The sequence below is a fragment of the Lonchura striata genome, chromosome 13 (assembly GCF_046129695.1).
Source record: "Lonchura striata isolate bLonStr1 chromosome 13, bLonStr1.mat, whole genome shotgun sequence".
Taxonomy (NCBI): domain Eukaryota; kingdom Metazoa; phylum Chordata; class Aves; order Passeriformes; family Estrildidae; genus Lonchura; species Lonchura striata.
This window is the reverse complement of record NC_134615.1, coordinates 9,108,387-9,123,501: the sequence shown is the minus strand read 5'-3', so window position 1 is coordinate 9,123,501 and position 15,115 is coordinate 9,108,387. Positions and strand designations below refer to the sequence as shown.

Below are 15,115 nucleotides of genomic sequence, written 5' to 3'. Positions count from 1 at the left end.
AGATGCTGTTGGCTTTGGATTTATATTCTTTATTAGTTATCGGAGCGTTTTCATTATTGCGGCTATTGGTTAGACCCCCTCTAACTCCAGCAAAACCAAAAGACACCGAGTTGCAACACTTGCAATATGCAGTGTGCACACACAACCTGGATCAACCTAATTTCAGCACAGCAAACACAAAACAAAAGGCTGTATATGACTTCTTAGCCTTTGTGCACATCTGCATTATTATAAATGCTAATATAATTCTGCAATGATAAATAATTAAACAATTATGGTCATGAATCAATAAGTTTAGCACATTTTTTTCATCAGCAAATTGTACTGTATAAACAAGAAATATAAATTACCAAGTCTAATTTTCAGTGAAAATTGTAAGCATTTTATATCTAATAATTAAAAAAGTATTAGAATTCAATGTAAGATGCTTAGAACTTTAAAATTTTCTGGTTTTAACCAAACACCATTTAATTGTCATGTTTTATGTTTCTGAATCTGATTAACATTTTGAGATCTGACTTTTGCAATCATTCTCTTTGTTTTCCTCTGCTAAAACCCCCTCGCTCAACCTCTGGTTTCTCCTAAACACAGTTTATCAGCCTGAATCCAGCTTTGGTTGACCTCATTATGTTGCCTTTAAGAAAATACAACGTTTAAAGAAAAACCTTCAAGTACCTTTCTTCTAAGATTTTGAAAGATCTAGCTATTTTTATCATGCACTAAGCACTTTGCTGCATAAGGTGCAATATGGAGGCAGGGAGAAGAGGAAGCTTTTACAACTCTATTTGCATTCAATCAGGGTTGCAGGGTTACCTGTAATCTTTCCTGCTCTCAGATCCTTGGCACTTATAAAGAATCTACCACCCCAAATGCTGGCACCTGACTAGATAATTTAAAAATAATCTTGGGTGGAAAATAGTATATTTTCAGGAAAAAAAAAAAAGCTTTGTTTGATTTTTTTAGAAGTTGTGCATGTTTTCTATGCTGAAGATCTGGTGTGAACTAAGGATTTGCCACGAAGGAAGTTACTGCAGAATAGTTGTTCCTGCCTGCTGCTCCATGGTTGTGCTTTTTCCCAGGGAAATGCTTGATCTGCTTCTACTGTGTTTTGCACTATAGATAAAAACCCTGTTTAGACTTGGCCAAGGCATGTTAGATCAGAAAAACCAGCACTTTCAGGATGGTGCTTGGCATTGCAGCACCAGGTCTGAGGGCACCTGCTAGCACCAGGTGCCCATCCTGGTGGTGACAAGGGATCTCTGTCCCCAGACCTCTGAGCTGACCTGCAGGGTGGGCACCAAAACAAGGGCTCGTCCTCCTGGTGTCAGTCAGCTGGTGGGGCTGGTTGGTTGGAGACATGGGAGTTTTGCAGCATCACTGTGCTGGAAAAGCTTCTCCTTGTGGGAAAAATCCAGCGAGCCAATAAACTGGTATTTATCTGTCTCCCATGTGTGTGGTGGTGTGAACGAGTCACAGCAGTCGTCCTTCATGGTGGCCCCATCTGCCATTCCCCCACAAATAATCCAAGAGAACCTGCAAAACGATGGATAGGATGGGAAAAAGGTGACACTAACCTCCAGGAGAAAGCAGGAAGGGGATTTGATGCAGCTGTGACCTGTGGAAGGCAGCTTCACCAGGCCTGGCCCAGTGTCCTGGGGTCCAAGGTAAATTTGTCTGGCTTCATGTGGAAGCTTGTAGTGTTGGAGGAGAGACTCCATCCACTGAAGTGTTAAAGTTTATTTGCAGGGTTTTTTTACTGACTAGAAGCCTCAGGAATCTCTACCAAGCTGGGAGATCAAGGACTCTTCTCAGTTTTACTGCTCACTGGCAAGCAATTAGTTATTTGTATTACAGAGAAGCCTCACAAAGATAGTATGTTTAGAAATGTAAGCAAGTATTTGCCTTCAGGGGGGAAAAAGAAGAAAAAAAATATTTTCTTCACCTTCTTGTCTTTATCTCCCTTTTTGTTTACCCTGTCTTCCTCCTTTTGATGAATAAGAGAAAGAAAACTACATATGGAGTCTGAAGATCTCTACTTTGAGTTTCTTCCTCATGCTGCTGCATCTGCTCCTCTTCTCCTTGCTTTCCCAATGCTGTGTTTCCTTTTGTGGGTGTAAGTGTCTTTGCCTCTGATGCCAATGTCACTCTTCTTGTGGCAACCAGATTTTGTTTTACTGTGTGGCTCTTAGCAACATGTTTTCCGCATTCTGCTCACTCTGTTGTGGAGTTCACACTTTGAGAGTCTAGAGATATAGATTGCTCTGCTTTCACATATATGGTTCTGTCAAAACAATTAATGTTGAGTCTTGGAACGTGCTCCTTTACCTCGTGCATAATTACTGGGTTTGGGCTTCACCCTGAAGCAAGTCTGCTTTGACCATCCCTGACCTCAGTGAATTCCATACACCCCCTATTCACAAAACTGCTTACAGAAGATTTTATACATCCACTAACTGGACTCTTTTTTTAGGTGACTGAAAATGGCATATTAATTTTCAAGTTACAGAACATGTATTAAAGGGTCCCAGTGTGATAAAAGCCTTAGTCTTTAAGTGGTGGGACTAAAATAGAAAATTCTCATTTTCCTCTATGATAAATTAGTAGAACCTGTGGAGAAGTAGTAATGCAAGCATACGTTTAGCATATTTCATTATTTTTAATGTATCTGCATTTAAAACACTCAGATTCCACCTATGAAACTGGATTGCAAGATGCACAGCAGATTTAAAAATATTTTAGAGATGTTGTTTTCATGCTTCAAGTCCTTGAAAAGCCAAATACACTCACTTCTGAAACGAAATCTTGGGTTTCACTGTTACAAAAAAAAAAAAGAAAAATGTTTAATAGCACATATGGCATAATTTCATGTGACATCTGTTTTGTAACAAACAATATTTAGCTCACTTATTTGCTGAATGATACAGTACATGCTGCAAACAAAAAGTCCAATGAACAGTTTTACATAGTTTGTAATATATCAATGTTTATCGCAAAAGAATGCAAAACTTAAACATTTAAGCATGTTATTGATTGTAATATGCAAAACATCGATTACTGCATGCTGCCAATGCAAAAAAAAATTCTACAGCATGCCTTATGGGGTATGAAAATTAGGTGGATTTCTGAAAGAATAACTGTTGTCCTATCACTGGTGACATTTAGGCTTATGCCCCCTCCACCTAATTTGTGTCATCTTCCAGGAGACAGCTGTCAATATATTTAGGATGGTTTAGCTCATAACAGCAGAAATGGTGAGAGCCTATTGGCTTAATTGCATGGAGTGATTGATTCTAATGGAAACAACATTTAGAAACTCAAAATGCACTTTCTGTTGGCAGATCTAATAGAATATCATAATGAATTGGAGCATCAGGCATGTAGTATACTTTCTGCAAGGCCTGAAAAGGACAGTCATGGGGTTTTATGTTGGTTTTAAAATTTGATTTTATTGTTTAAATTATTTGTTTAAATAATAAAACCAAGCCATCATAAAGACATAATCAGCCAGAAACCAGAGCATCAGAATGATGCTGAAACCACACACAGATACAGCAAGTGTCAAAGGAAGAACTGTGCTCAGGTAAATTGGCTGAAGGCACTGAAGTAAACATTAGTAGCTGCAGTGCTGTGAAATGGCACGAGATTTCTGGGGCTGTGCCTGCTGCCAGGATTACTGTGGAAGGATGTGCTGAAAGCAAGCCCTGCTCTGGGGACTCACAGGGTGCTGTGCACCTGCATGGGGGATTTGAGCCGTCTCTCCCGGAGCCCCAAAGCCTTTCTGGAAGCACAAGGGCTCTTGCAGACCATGCCCTGAGCCAGGACTGGTGGGTGCCTGGGCTTGGAGCAGAGCAAGGTCTCAGCCTCTGGGATGCTCCTCCACACCTCTGTGTGCAGCCAAACCATTTTGGGGAACGCCCGTGGTGGTTTGCCTGGCTGTACAGCGGGGAGTTTGTCTGGGGGAGCTGCTGCGGTGTTGCAGGACATGACCCTGCCTGGACAGGACAGCCTGTGCCAGCTCCCCTTTCCCTGGGGTAGCAGCAAAAGCTCCAGAGCAGTTGCTCTACTTTAACTCTCTTGTCTTCTGGCAGTTTTGCACAATAATCTCTTGTCTTTATAGGCTCAGTCAAACTGTAAGTGCATCTGTCTCTAGTCCAGGGTTTCTCTTAGACCCTTTCTCTCTTGAAATCACTTTATAAGAATCCTTTTATTTTCCTCTTCCTGTTGTAATTTCTCAGAGACATTTTACTCTTTCCTGAGTATCTGTATGGAAAGTCAGGATTACAAAATCTTCTGCTTCACTGAAAATGCTGTGCTGTTTGGCCAGAAGCTGCTGACATAGTTTTATCTTTTCTTTTTTCTATTCTAAGATCTAGAAAAGTGTAGGTTCTAGGGGGATTAAGATGTGGTTACAGATTAAATGTTTTTTCCCCCCTTTTCCATAATTAGGAAGGTATGAAGAATCGGATGCAAGATTGAACAGTGTAAATCCTTCAAAATTAAAAACATTTCAGAACTGGAATAAATATTAATAAATTGGATGCATAATGAAATGCTGTAGATATGGAAGGGGAAAAGCAAGTGGGAAAGAAGGGAAGATTTTTATAGACCTTAATTACAGCAGGGTTGTTAGTAACTTTACTGAATTGTAAATGTAAAAGATTCGGATGGCCTGAGTAAAACCACATATTTAAGCCTTCTAAATGAACATTTCTGTTTTTTTGAGTAATTTGTACCATCTGTGTCAAAATTCTGAGCCTAAGAAGAAAAAGCAGTGGAACAAATGTTGGTTCCATAAAACAGTCCTAGTTCATTGTTGAAATTGTCACACATTAACATTGCAGGCCATCTGGGTAGACAAAAGACTCTAACCAGATTGCTAAGATGATTTTATTGGTCTGGTATTAATCAGAATGTGGCATAATATTTAAGCAGAAAAAATGATGAGGTGAAGTGGAGTGCCTTTAACTATCCTAACTGTATGGTAGTTGCACAATAATCGTATTCCACCATAGAGCACTGTGTTTCTAAGCAGAGATCCTAATTCTGAAATGTAAATAACAAGCTATGTGATATTTCCAATTTATAGTTTAAAATAAAATATGAAACTTAAAAAAAGTAATGACTGTTGGCATATTGCAATGTGGAGATTTAAAGGCCACAGCATGGTTGTATTAAATTGCGGTATACCCGCAATCATGTTGGAATTAACTTTAATTTCTTTTTGTAACATTGTAAATCAGATTACACTTCATCTCAAAGAATCCAGAACGCGTGATTTACAATTGATTTTCTACATTTTGAATCTCTACACAATGCAGCAGCTTGCCTTCTCCCCAGGATGTAGAGATGGTGGGTATGTATGTGCATGTATGTGTGTGTTACGTTTGCTCTCAAAAATCTTCATCTGTTTTCTCACCTTTCACAGAAAATTGGAAAAGTCTCACTTTTTATTATTCTCCATGATCTTTCCCCTCATTCTAGTTCCCCCCTATGGTTCTCAAAAAGAAAGTAGGTGTTTTTGTGCACATTGCCCCACTTTACCTCCCTGTGAAGCCCTGTTGCTCTCCTGTGCTGAATCTGACCTCAGCAGTGCCTCTGAGCACACTGAGACACCTCCAAGCACTATGGGAAACCTTATCCTGGGGACATTTCACACTTTCTGTGATGGGATTGCTGTGAGAGTTGCCCTTCTGAGCGAGGCAGGTGGTGGAGAGCCTTATGGAGCTGCAGGCAGGGCTCCCTCCAAAGCTCTCCCGTGCAGAGACCAAGGGTCTGCAAGGTGGGCAGGGGCATTCCACCATCAGGGGCAGGTGTAGAGGTGTATACAGGTGCCCTGCCTCTTGCTGAAGGAGTCTGGGCACTGGGGATGCTCCCTACCTGCAGCAGCCACTGCTGCCCTGGTCCCACTCTGATGCCAGGGCTGGGAGAGCCCAGCTGCCCCTCTGTGCTGCCCTTGGTGCCTGCATGGCCAGCACTGCCTGAATGCACGGCTCCCCTGCCAGCTGGGATCCATACAGAGCCCAGAGAGTTTCCTATTTGTGAAATATTTCTGCTCCTGATTATTATATAGAGTGCATTCTGTGGAAGCAGCTGTAGCACACTCCTGTGCCATTTTTTCCCAAAGTAATAGTACAATAGCATTGGGGTAATTAAACAGGGCATCTGATTCAGTTAAATAGCACAGATGCCAAATTAATTTAGGATATTTTTGCTTTTCAACTTCTGCTTTAAGTTACTAATCTGAGAGCAAGGTGAAATGGGAGGAAAAAAGAAGCTGTGATAGAGGGATGGAGACTGAAGGAGTGGAGTCAAAAGCAGGATTATATAGCAGGAGAAAAATGAGGGTGAGGGCCATCAGACAGACCAAAACATGAGGTGGAAGGCAACCAATATTTGGATGAAGAAGTCGTAGACCATGGCCAGCATTCAGACAGTGAAAAGTTCTCTGGCTCTTGGCAGGGCTGTGAGGCTGAGGAGAGCTGTTCATGGTCCGAGGGGTCTGCCCAGGGCCACACTTTGTGCCAAACCTCTCTCCTTGGGAAGGATCTGGAACTGAGCAAAACCAGCTGAGCCCTCTGAGTCTGTGAGCTGAGTTCATTGCCTGGGCAGCAGCAGACCCTTAGGAGAAGTCCTGGTTAATGTCTTAATATTTTCTCTTGGAATTACTCATTGCTCAGGCTTCACAGTGTCTGGGAGATGGGTGGCCCAAAGGCACATACATTGTCCTTGTCTCTGGCTGACCATGATCCTCTGGAAATATCTCTCATGGGCCAATGTTTGTTTGTGACAGACCCATAGAGTGTTTGTCTGGAGATGAAGTGATCTTAATATGGAAAAAAATATTTCTAAGCATGAATACCTTGGATAATCATGCTGCTTGATGCTCTGGTGATATGCTGCTTGGCATCAACTTTAAAGGGGATTTTCCAAATTTACCAGCAGGTTTGTTTTTTTTTTTTTTTTTTTCCCACTCAGTTCTCATTTATCTTCATTTGAATGTTTAGTCATGCTAAATACTGGTGTTAAAAGATGGCAGAAATCTTTGCTATTTGATTAAAGGTTTTTCATGGTTTTGCCTACTTAATAAAAAAAAAATCAGCCATTGCTGGGTAATTATACAGTATAGTGTAAAGTATGCCTAATTAAACAAAGCATTTGGTATTGTCAGCCTCACAGTGCTGGCCTGGTGCTTGATGACAGACAGCAATGGTGAGAAAATGTCACCACAGCCATACCAGCATTGTGCTATCAGCCACATATGAGTGAAACGTGGATTAAAATGCTATTAACATACCAATTAAACATAGACAGAAACAAACCAGTTAAATCAATAATGCTGCTGTGTCACAGAGCCGATGCTTTCCTGTGGCTCACTTTGCCTGTCTGAGGACTGCCCAGAGCAGCAACAATGAAGCCAAGATGTTTTGGATGTCAGTGGTGATGATATTTGCCCAGAACATTGGGTAACCACACCTTCCCAGCATAAACTCAGCAAAGCCATGCTGGGGGTTAAAAATTACTTTCTTTCCTAAATAAAAAGTTGTTAGATTTTTTTCTCCTTCTCTCAGAATTCATTTTTTTTTCTGTTGCTATTGGCATACATTTTATGTCTCATAGACTTGGTGTCTCTGTAGATGCTGTAATTGCTCCTTGTGGCTGAGATGTGAGTTTGGACAAGGCCAGCAAAAAGCATGAGCCATCTGAAAGGCAGATTTCATCAGGCACAACTAGGTTAGCAGCAATATAATCAGAGATATTTGCTATTTTACAGCTGAATGCAAACTGTTCCCAGGTCTTGCTCATGGCTGCCATGTCCAGCACACCCATTTCATGCTTTCTAATTTTTTTCATGAATACTGACCTTGGTTTTAGGCATGCATTTGTCCATCCTAGAAACAACAAAGATCCCCATCTTCTGGACCTTTATATGTCTGTTAGTCCATTTTGTGGTATTTCAATGTAATCTCTGTACTAGGTCGTCAGCTTTAGATCAATATAAACTTGTTTCTTTTTCTGTTAAATGTAGAAGCTAAACTCCATGTAAGTGCTCTTGTCTGGACTACGAGAGCAACCCTGGAACGAGAAGGTTGGAAATGCTTTGAATTTTCCAGGTGTTAAATCTAATTTCTCTTCCTGGTCAACTGGCTTAATCCTTTAGTCTTAAAGGATTAAATACTACCTATAGTAGATCTTATCCTGATGTCAAAAGATTTCTCTGGATGGCTGGTATCCTAAAACCCAGAGGCAGCAAAATAATTCCTCTGCAAAAAGTCAGCAGTGCTTTATTGAAACCTCCATTTGAACAAGGAGGTGAAGCATCACTGCTCTATTTATCTCTTAAGACCACCTTCTTAATGGCTCTAGGCTTGACAACAACAAGAGGACACTGGATGTTTTCAGTCTGAGATTTTTCATAAGAACAAAGAAGTGATGAGATTTCCTCTTGATTCCTCATCTGAATCCATTTAAAAATACAGAATGAAAAATAATATCTCTAGTTTATTTTTTCAGTAGTGATTAAAAGAAGTGATTCTTTAAATAACAAAGGGAGAAACATTCTTTTTTTTTAACAGCAAACGAGCATATTGGGGGAATGTCTTCAAAGGACTACTTTTTGTGGTGTATAAGAAACCTATTAGGAAAGTTACTTTGATAGTATGTTGGATTTTGTCCAATTAATGCCCTTCAAATACATCTTGATGGAAAACAATGAGGTAAAAAACCCCAAAATCCTGTTTCCAGGTGGGCAGGTGGTTAACTGTGGCCTGTGCAATGAAAATCCCACAATGGTTCTAAACAAACTTGCCCTGTTTTCAGGAGCTCTTTTACCACTGTGGTGGCCTGGTAGATGTTCTGATGTCATGTGAGCTACTGTGCTCCCAGCCAGTGTAAGGCATGGATATTCAAACTGCTTCACTCCTTTGGAGAGGAGTTAGGATGAGTTCAGGGCTGATTGCTCTTTTGGGACTGAGCTTCTGGCAGTGAAGAAAAATAAAATTAAAAAAAAAAAAAGTAATGAAACATTTGAGTACTAAAGACAGTCCCAAAGGTTAACAGCCTCACTGGTAAGGTGCTTTCTATACTTTGTGATGCTGCAGGTTGGGTGAAGTCCCTCCTCAGATGTCTGTGGTGTGTTGAGAGTATGTTACAGGGGGACCACAGCCTGGACCTGCATCTCTTCTCTTCCTGATTCTTCATTTGGATGCTGCAGGATCAGGCTCTACCAATTAGAAAATGAATGAAGAGCCTGATTAGAGCTTTAAATGGGATTCTTGAGACTTTTGTTTGTACCTGAGGCAGTATGTATGCTGAAATTAAACAGCAACCACTTTTGGCATGCTTCCTCTGCTCATATAATCTCTCTAGCAGGCTGTGTTTTTCTTACTGTAAATCTCTCTCTTATATATATGTATTTATTTATTTATATTCAAAAACATCATGTGTATGTACAGTCCTGGGGAGTGATCATGGCAATGTTCAGCCCATCGAAGCCCCACCAAGGCATGGAAGGGTTTGATCTTGCTGCCTGCCCTGCTTCTGCCCAATTTTGGCTACTGCTGCTGTGGCTTGGGGCATTTCTGGTGGCTTACTGACCTGCTTGTGAGTTCTGTGGACCATTCTGGGTATGGCCCATGCCCATGGGAAGTCCTGGTGAAATCCTCTCTTACTTTCTCTTGGTGTGCAGCCCTAGCACTCCTGAGGAGCCCATCTGCACTACCTGGTGGCCCAGCTGCTGGCTTGGGCCATGCTCCTCCTCTCTTTCCAAACAAGTCCTCCCCAGATCCTAAAAGGACACCCTTTAAATATCATGGGTGATTTACACTCTTTTAAGTAACCTTTTCTATAGTTATATTCATGTTGATATGAGGATATTTGTCTTGCAGTAGAGAAATCAGGAAAAAAGAATAAAATTAGGGCAAAGAGGACAAGAGAGAAAAAGTGAGAAGTGTTTTGGAGGCTGGCACTGACTGAGGAGGGAGAAGGCTGCTGGAAACCCTGGCTGTGCACTAGGGGATGCAAGAGGGGAGAGGTTCTGTCTGGAAGCAAACCAGAGGTTAGAAATAGCTGCTGAGCACTGTGGTGTGTTTTCCTGAGAGGCTGAAACCTGCCCATGGAATGTTTCAGCTTGGAGGGAATGCAAACATTTTCCTGGGTTTTTCCTGTGGGCTGTGTGCTTTGGTCTTTGTGGGTCATATTTAGTGTTGGGTGGTGGCAGAGCAGTCTCTGTTGGGCTGCTGAGACCACTGGGAAATGCAAGCCAATTCAGCTTTAAGTGTATTCTTTTTTTTTATCCCCCCCTCCCCCGCCCTTTATTTCCCCATAAACTGTCTAACACTAAATTCAGCTTTTGCATGTGGTTATTACTTCATGACAAGGCATGATGAACCGCTTAGGAATTTCTGTAAGTTTAAAATTATCTTTACATTGGCCCCCGTTAAGATTTCTGACAATTGCCGTTAATCTTTAGGCTGGGGAAAAAGGCTTCTTGCTCACCATATGGACTAGACCAGATTTATCTGCTGCCTGTCGTCCTTCATGGGACAGGAGGCACATTCTGTTGAGTGATGGATCATGTCTGGATGTGTCGTTGGAAGAGCACGTTGGCATGGACACACAGGTGACAGAGTCCTGTGCGCTTACATTTAGTCACTGTGCTTGTGCCCTGTTTTACTCTTTTACTTCTCCTCCTAGCTTGGAGTGCATTTCACTGTCCTGTTTCACTGGCTCCAGGAACATCTCTGTGCTTGTGCAATATGCTCGGTGAATCTCCTATTTCCCAACTGCAAATCGGTGCAAATGTGGGCCATTAAAGCTGTGATTGACTCCAGACCACGGCTGTGCTCCCAAACCCCCCGTGCACTGTTGAGGCCTGGGGTTTTTGTTCTTTAATACTTGTGTTTTGTAAGAGCTTCTGGCAATGCCAGCAGTGCAAAGTCATTTTTGTTAATTTATTTTTAATAAAGAAGGTGACCAAAGAGGGAGAACTCTGAGCTTTGTTTTTTTCATGGATACATCCGTATTTGAATGTGTAGAAATATTTCCAGAGTGTGGTCTGCTCCCTGATCAGTTCCTTTAAACCAGAAATCCAGAGCTATGTTGCTAACAGCATGTGATCAAGGGGCTTGTACCAAGGTTGGCTGTTATTGTGAGTGGCAACTTTTCTCTTACTTAAATCCACATGGGAAACACAGCTCTTGAAATGATCACACAATCCTTTTCTCCAGGAGGCCAACGGGTCAGGAGGTGAACAGGGTGTTGTGCTCCCCAGAGGAGAACATTAATGGTTGCTTAAGTGGGATCAAAATGTGTGACGAATTTTATATGCAGCTTGTAAATTAAAAAAAAAATATCATTTTCCCTTTCAGAATTGTGGTGTCTAGCATTGAAAATCAATTCAGATATTTATGTCCTGTAGCAGTTGATTTCTAAGCAATTAGAGGAAAACACAAGTATTTGCAAGTTTTGTGTTTTTTTCAGTTGTGTTTGCTTCTTGGATAATTTTATCCATGAAGACTCCTTTACCACTCTGTCTTGTCGACTCAGCTGAGTTAAAATTAAAGCATAAAATTAAATGTTTATTTAATCACGATGATGTTCTTAAAAACTTGAGAGTTTTCTTGTGCCACTAAAAAAGTGCTTTCAAAACTTCCTGAACTTCTTAAAATGCATCCTCAACACTGATAATTAATGAAGATATACTAAGTAATAAAGCAGCATTTAGTCTGTATTTGAATAATTAGAAATTTAAACTAAATTCTCCTAGTGTGTCGAATATGCTTAACTTTATGATAAAAAAAACAACCCCAAACCAAACCAAACTGATCAGCTCTTTTGCACAAGAGCATTTCGAACTAAACAGTGTTAACTATAATATATATATTTTTTGAGATGAATAAAATCTATTCAGTGTTCAATTGAAGACTTTTATACTGAAAATATAAAAGAATGTTAATGAGAAGGAAAACTGATTCCAACAGTGGGATTCATAGGGCTTGGTTAATTACTCAAATTGTAATTCATTCAGGTCCTCTGCCCAGGTTTCATTCTCCTTCTTGATTCTGCAGACTGGCATCCCTTCACTTTAGCAAAGCAAGGACTGAACAATGCCAATGATTTCAGGCTGTTCTCTGGTATGATAAACTTGTTCAGATAAGAATGTACTTGACTTTGGATTCTGAACCAGGCTCTTAATATATATAATTCTTCATACCATATGTGAGGACCACTGGCCATGGCAAAGCAAATGAAGTGTTAATTATCCAGAAAGAGCTTAGTTCTGCCCAGTGATGGATAATGCTGCCCAGATTCAGAAATGGACTTATTTATGTGATTAAAGTTAAGCACATGCTTAATCTCATTGATCTCTAACATCAATAACAGTTTATCAATTCAGAGCTGCAATTGGTGTTGCAAACACAAAGGAAAGATGAATGGGGTCTTTGCCTTGACTTTGCCCACTGAATTTCTTGTGGACTGGGAGGTGGAAACGGCAAATGGTTATTGCTTGGAAATGGACTTGGGGCACTTTCAAATTCTTCACTATCATTGGTCTCTCCACTTTTCATTTCTCAAGGGTGAAATTTTGGTCACTAACATTTTGAACCAAATAGGTTTGGGTGGAAACTGTTTCAAATGAGGCAATGCAAGCCAAGAAATAATCGGACTGGTAGCACCCCCTATGATAGAGAATATTAAAGTAGAAATATTACAAAGGAAAGATAAAAATTCTAAGGTTGAATGTCTGCAAAGAGACAAATAACAATAAATAGCATGCATTTGTAGCCTGCTGTAACTGGGGAAATAAACAGGAATATAATCGTGCCCTCTAGACCTGGTGCTTCTGCTTGTGTGCACGTGTCCCTTGCATACTTGGAAATATAAATGCCATGGCACCAATATCTAATAACATTTGAGTGCAAGTTCATTTGAACTGCTTAGATGAGGGGCATAAAACTGACATACAGCACTGGAAAGCTAATTTTATATTCCTGGGGTTACTTTTGAAGCCTTATTTTTTTGTTTCTGAAGTATTTCTTCTGCAGAATATCCTTAATCTGTCCTTAAAATGCACTGGGGAGGCAAGAAAATATCTTGATGCTTACCTTTTGGTTTTCAGTCTAAATTATTCTTTGACTGAGAATTTACTTTCCAAATGTTTTTTTGAGCAGTATATGTTAAGACCAGTGGTCATCTTTGCTTGCTTGAAAAATTTTTATTACCAAAGCACTGGTGCTGGAGCCCACCAAAAGTACTGTCACCTCTAACCATTCTGGCTAAAGGGCTAAAATAGTAGGAAAAAAGGTGCTCCTCACATAGTAGCTTTTATCATTGGTGAAACTGCAGTGGTGTCAGTGAACAGAAATAATCTTTGATGTTTTTGTAGTGTAGCCTCGGACATAAATGTTGTTAGGTTAGTGTTGAGACTGTTGATAACACAAGAAAGGAACCATTGCCTATCCACCTTTAGTATTAATAGAATTAAATAAACCTTCTTTTGTTCCATGCTCTTCTAAAAAAAGATTAGAACCACTATGGTGCCATGATATCCCTTTTCAGACATGGAGGGGTGGGATGTAAAAATCCCTAGAAGGGTATTCCTGCATAAAGGTCTACTTTTGGGTGGAAGGAAGGCTAAGAAAGCCCTTTTGTAATTTTGTAATGAGGTTTATTCCTGCTCACTATATCTTAAAGCCAGTTTCTGGGTTGAGGGGTAATGCTTGGTTTTGATGACGTTATATTTTACAATGTGCAGTGTCAAGGATGCTTTTCTTGCCTCTAAATCACCAAGATACCACTAATAAACTAATTTAACTATTGGTGCCATATTTTGTGAAGGTAATTTAGGAGGGAAAGTAACACAGAAGGAATCCTGTGTGCCTCAAAGGTGATATGAGTGTCAGATTTATTGGGTGATAAGATACATTTGATCTCGATCCTTGAAAGTACAAACTAAACAAGATTGTTTGGTTCTGAACTTTTCTCACAAAGGTAGAGGCAAAGTAAAACCACCCTCTTTAACCCAAGACCTTCACAAAGGTATTTAAACTGGGCTAGTCTGATGCTAATTATCAGGAGATATGTGTGGCTTTATTCTTTTTGGTAGTGAAATTGTGCTTAAATTTAATTTGAATGAGAGAGCTCAAACAAGGTAAGCAGCATATGAAACTTGGCAGATTTCTGTTCTTTACCAAGTTAGAAGGAAAAATATGCAGGTACTCAGAGGAAAGTTACAGTTCTTCTGGTTTTTATTCCTCTGCTTGCTTGCTAGTGAATGATAGGCTGAGAAATGCAACATCATCTATTTCTTTTGTGTTGTTGGTTACCATAGAGCATATGCAACATACAGCAAAACACAAACATTTCCTGCTTTGTTTTCTTGGCAGTTTTCTGAATTCAGTATTTTGGAATTAAAATGAAATAGTGTGAATCAATGTAGAGCACACAGAACACCTCGTTTCTTGATCCTCTGATGAGCATTTTTAGAAAAAAACTGCTGAAATATGCATCGTAATCAATCTGATGAACAACCAATGGAGGAGGCTTTTAAATATTTAAGAATCTCTGTGTTGTAGAGAATAGCACAATTTTTTTAAATGAGAACTACAAGTTCCTATAGACCATCAGAGGAGTTCTTCATAGAAGAATTTTGTGCCAGAAGGCTTAAGATACCTAATCCAATCTCACCTAAAATGGGTCTGAGTGGCTTGTCTGAAGTCCATTGATAATCTTATTTCAGCTCCCAGGAGTGACCACTTCCTCTTTCCTTCCCCTATCCAGTGGGACTTGCTTCTGAATTGCCCTTGCAGCCCCCACGCATCTGCCTCAATTTCCTCTTTTATTCTTGTAGGAAATATTTCCCTAGTTACTTATAATTTCAGCCCAGGCACGAGTGACACCTTGCTCCCTGCCAGCAAGAGCAGCACCTGGCCAGCGCCCACCCGCAGCACTGCCCGGTCCCAGAGCTGCTGGGCTTGGCATGGCTCTGCTCCGTGTGCTCCTGGGAACTCCCCAGTGTCACAGGGTAATCCAGTTTTTAAACAAAAGGCATAATTAATATTAAAACACTTGGAGCAAGAGTGTGGCTTTGTAAATAACAATTTTGTCATGAGAGGAA

The 15,115-nt window shown here is 40.4% G+C and overlaps 1 long non-coding RNA gene across 1 annotated transcript in view; it reads right to left on the bottom strand.

Moving 5' to 3' along the window:
* Positions 1-2,636: 2,636 nt before the first annotated feature.
* The window catches only part of LOC116184055 (uncharacterized), a 57,423-nt gene continuing 44,944 nt past the window's right edge, over positions 2,637-15,115 (bottom strand). The window contains exons 2-3 of the long non-coding RNA XR_004148786.2: positions 7,862-8,073; positions 2,637-2,812 (exon numbers count right to left, since the gene is read on the bottom strand). This is a non-coding gene — a long non-coding RNA (uncharacterized LOC116184055). The remainder of the gene's footprint in view (positions 2,813-7,861; positions 8,074-15,115) is intronic.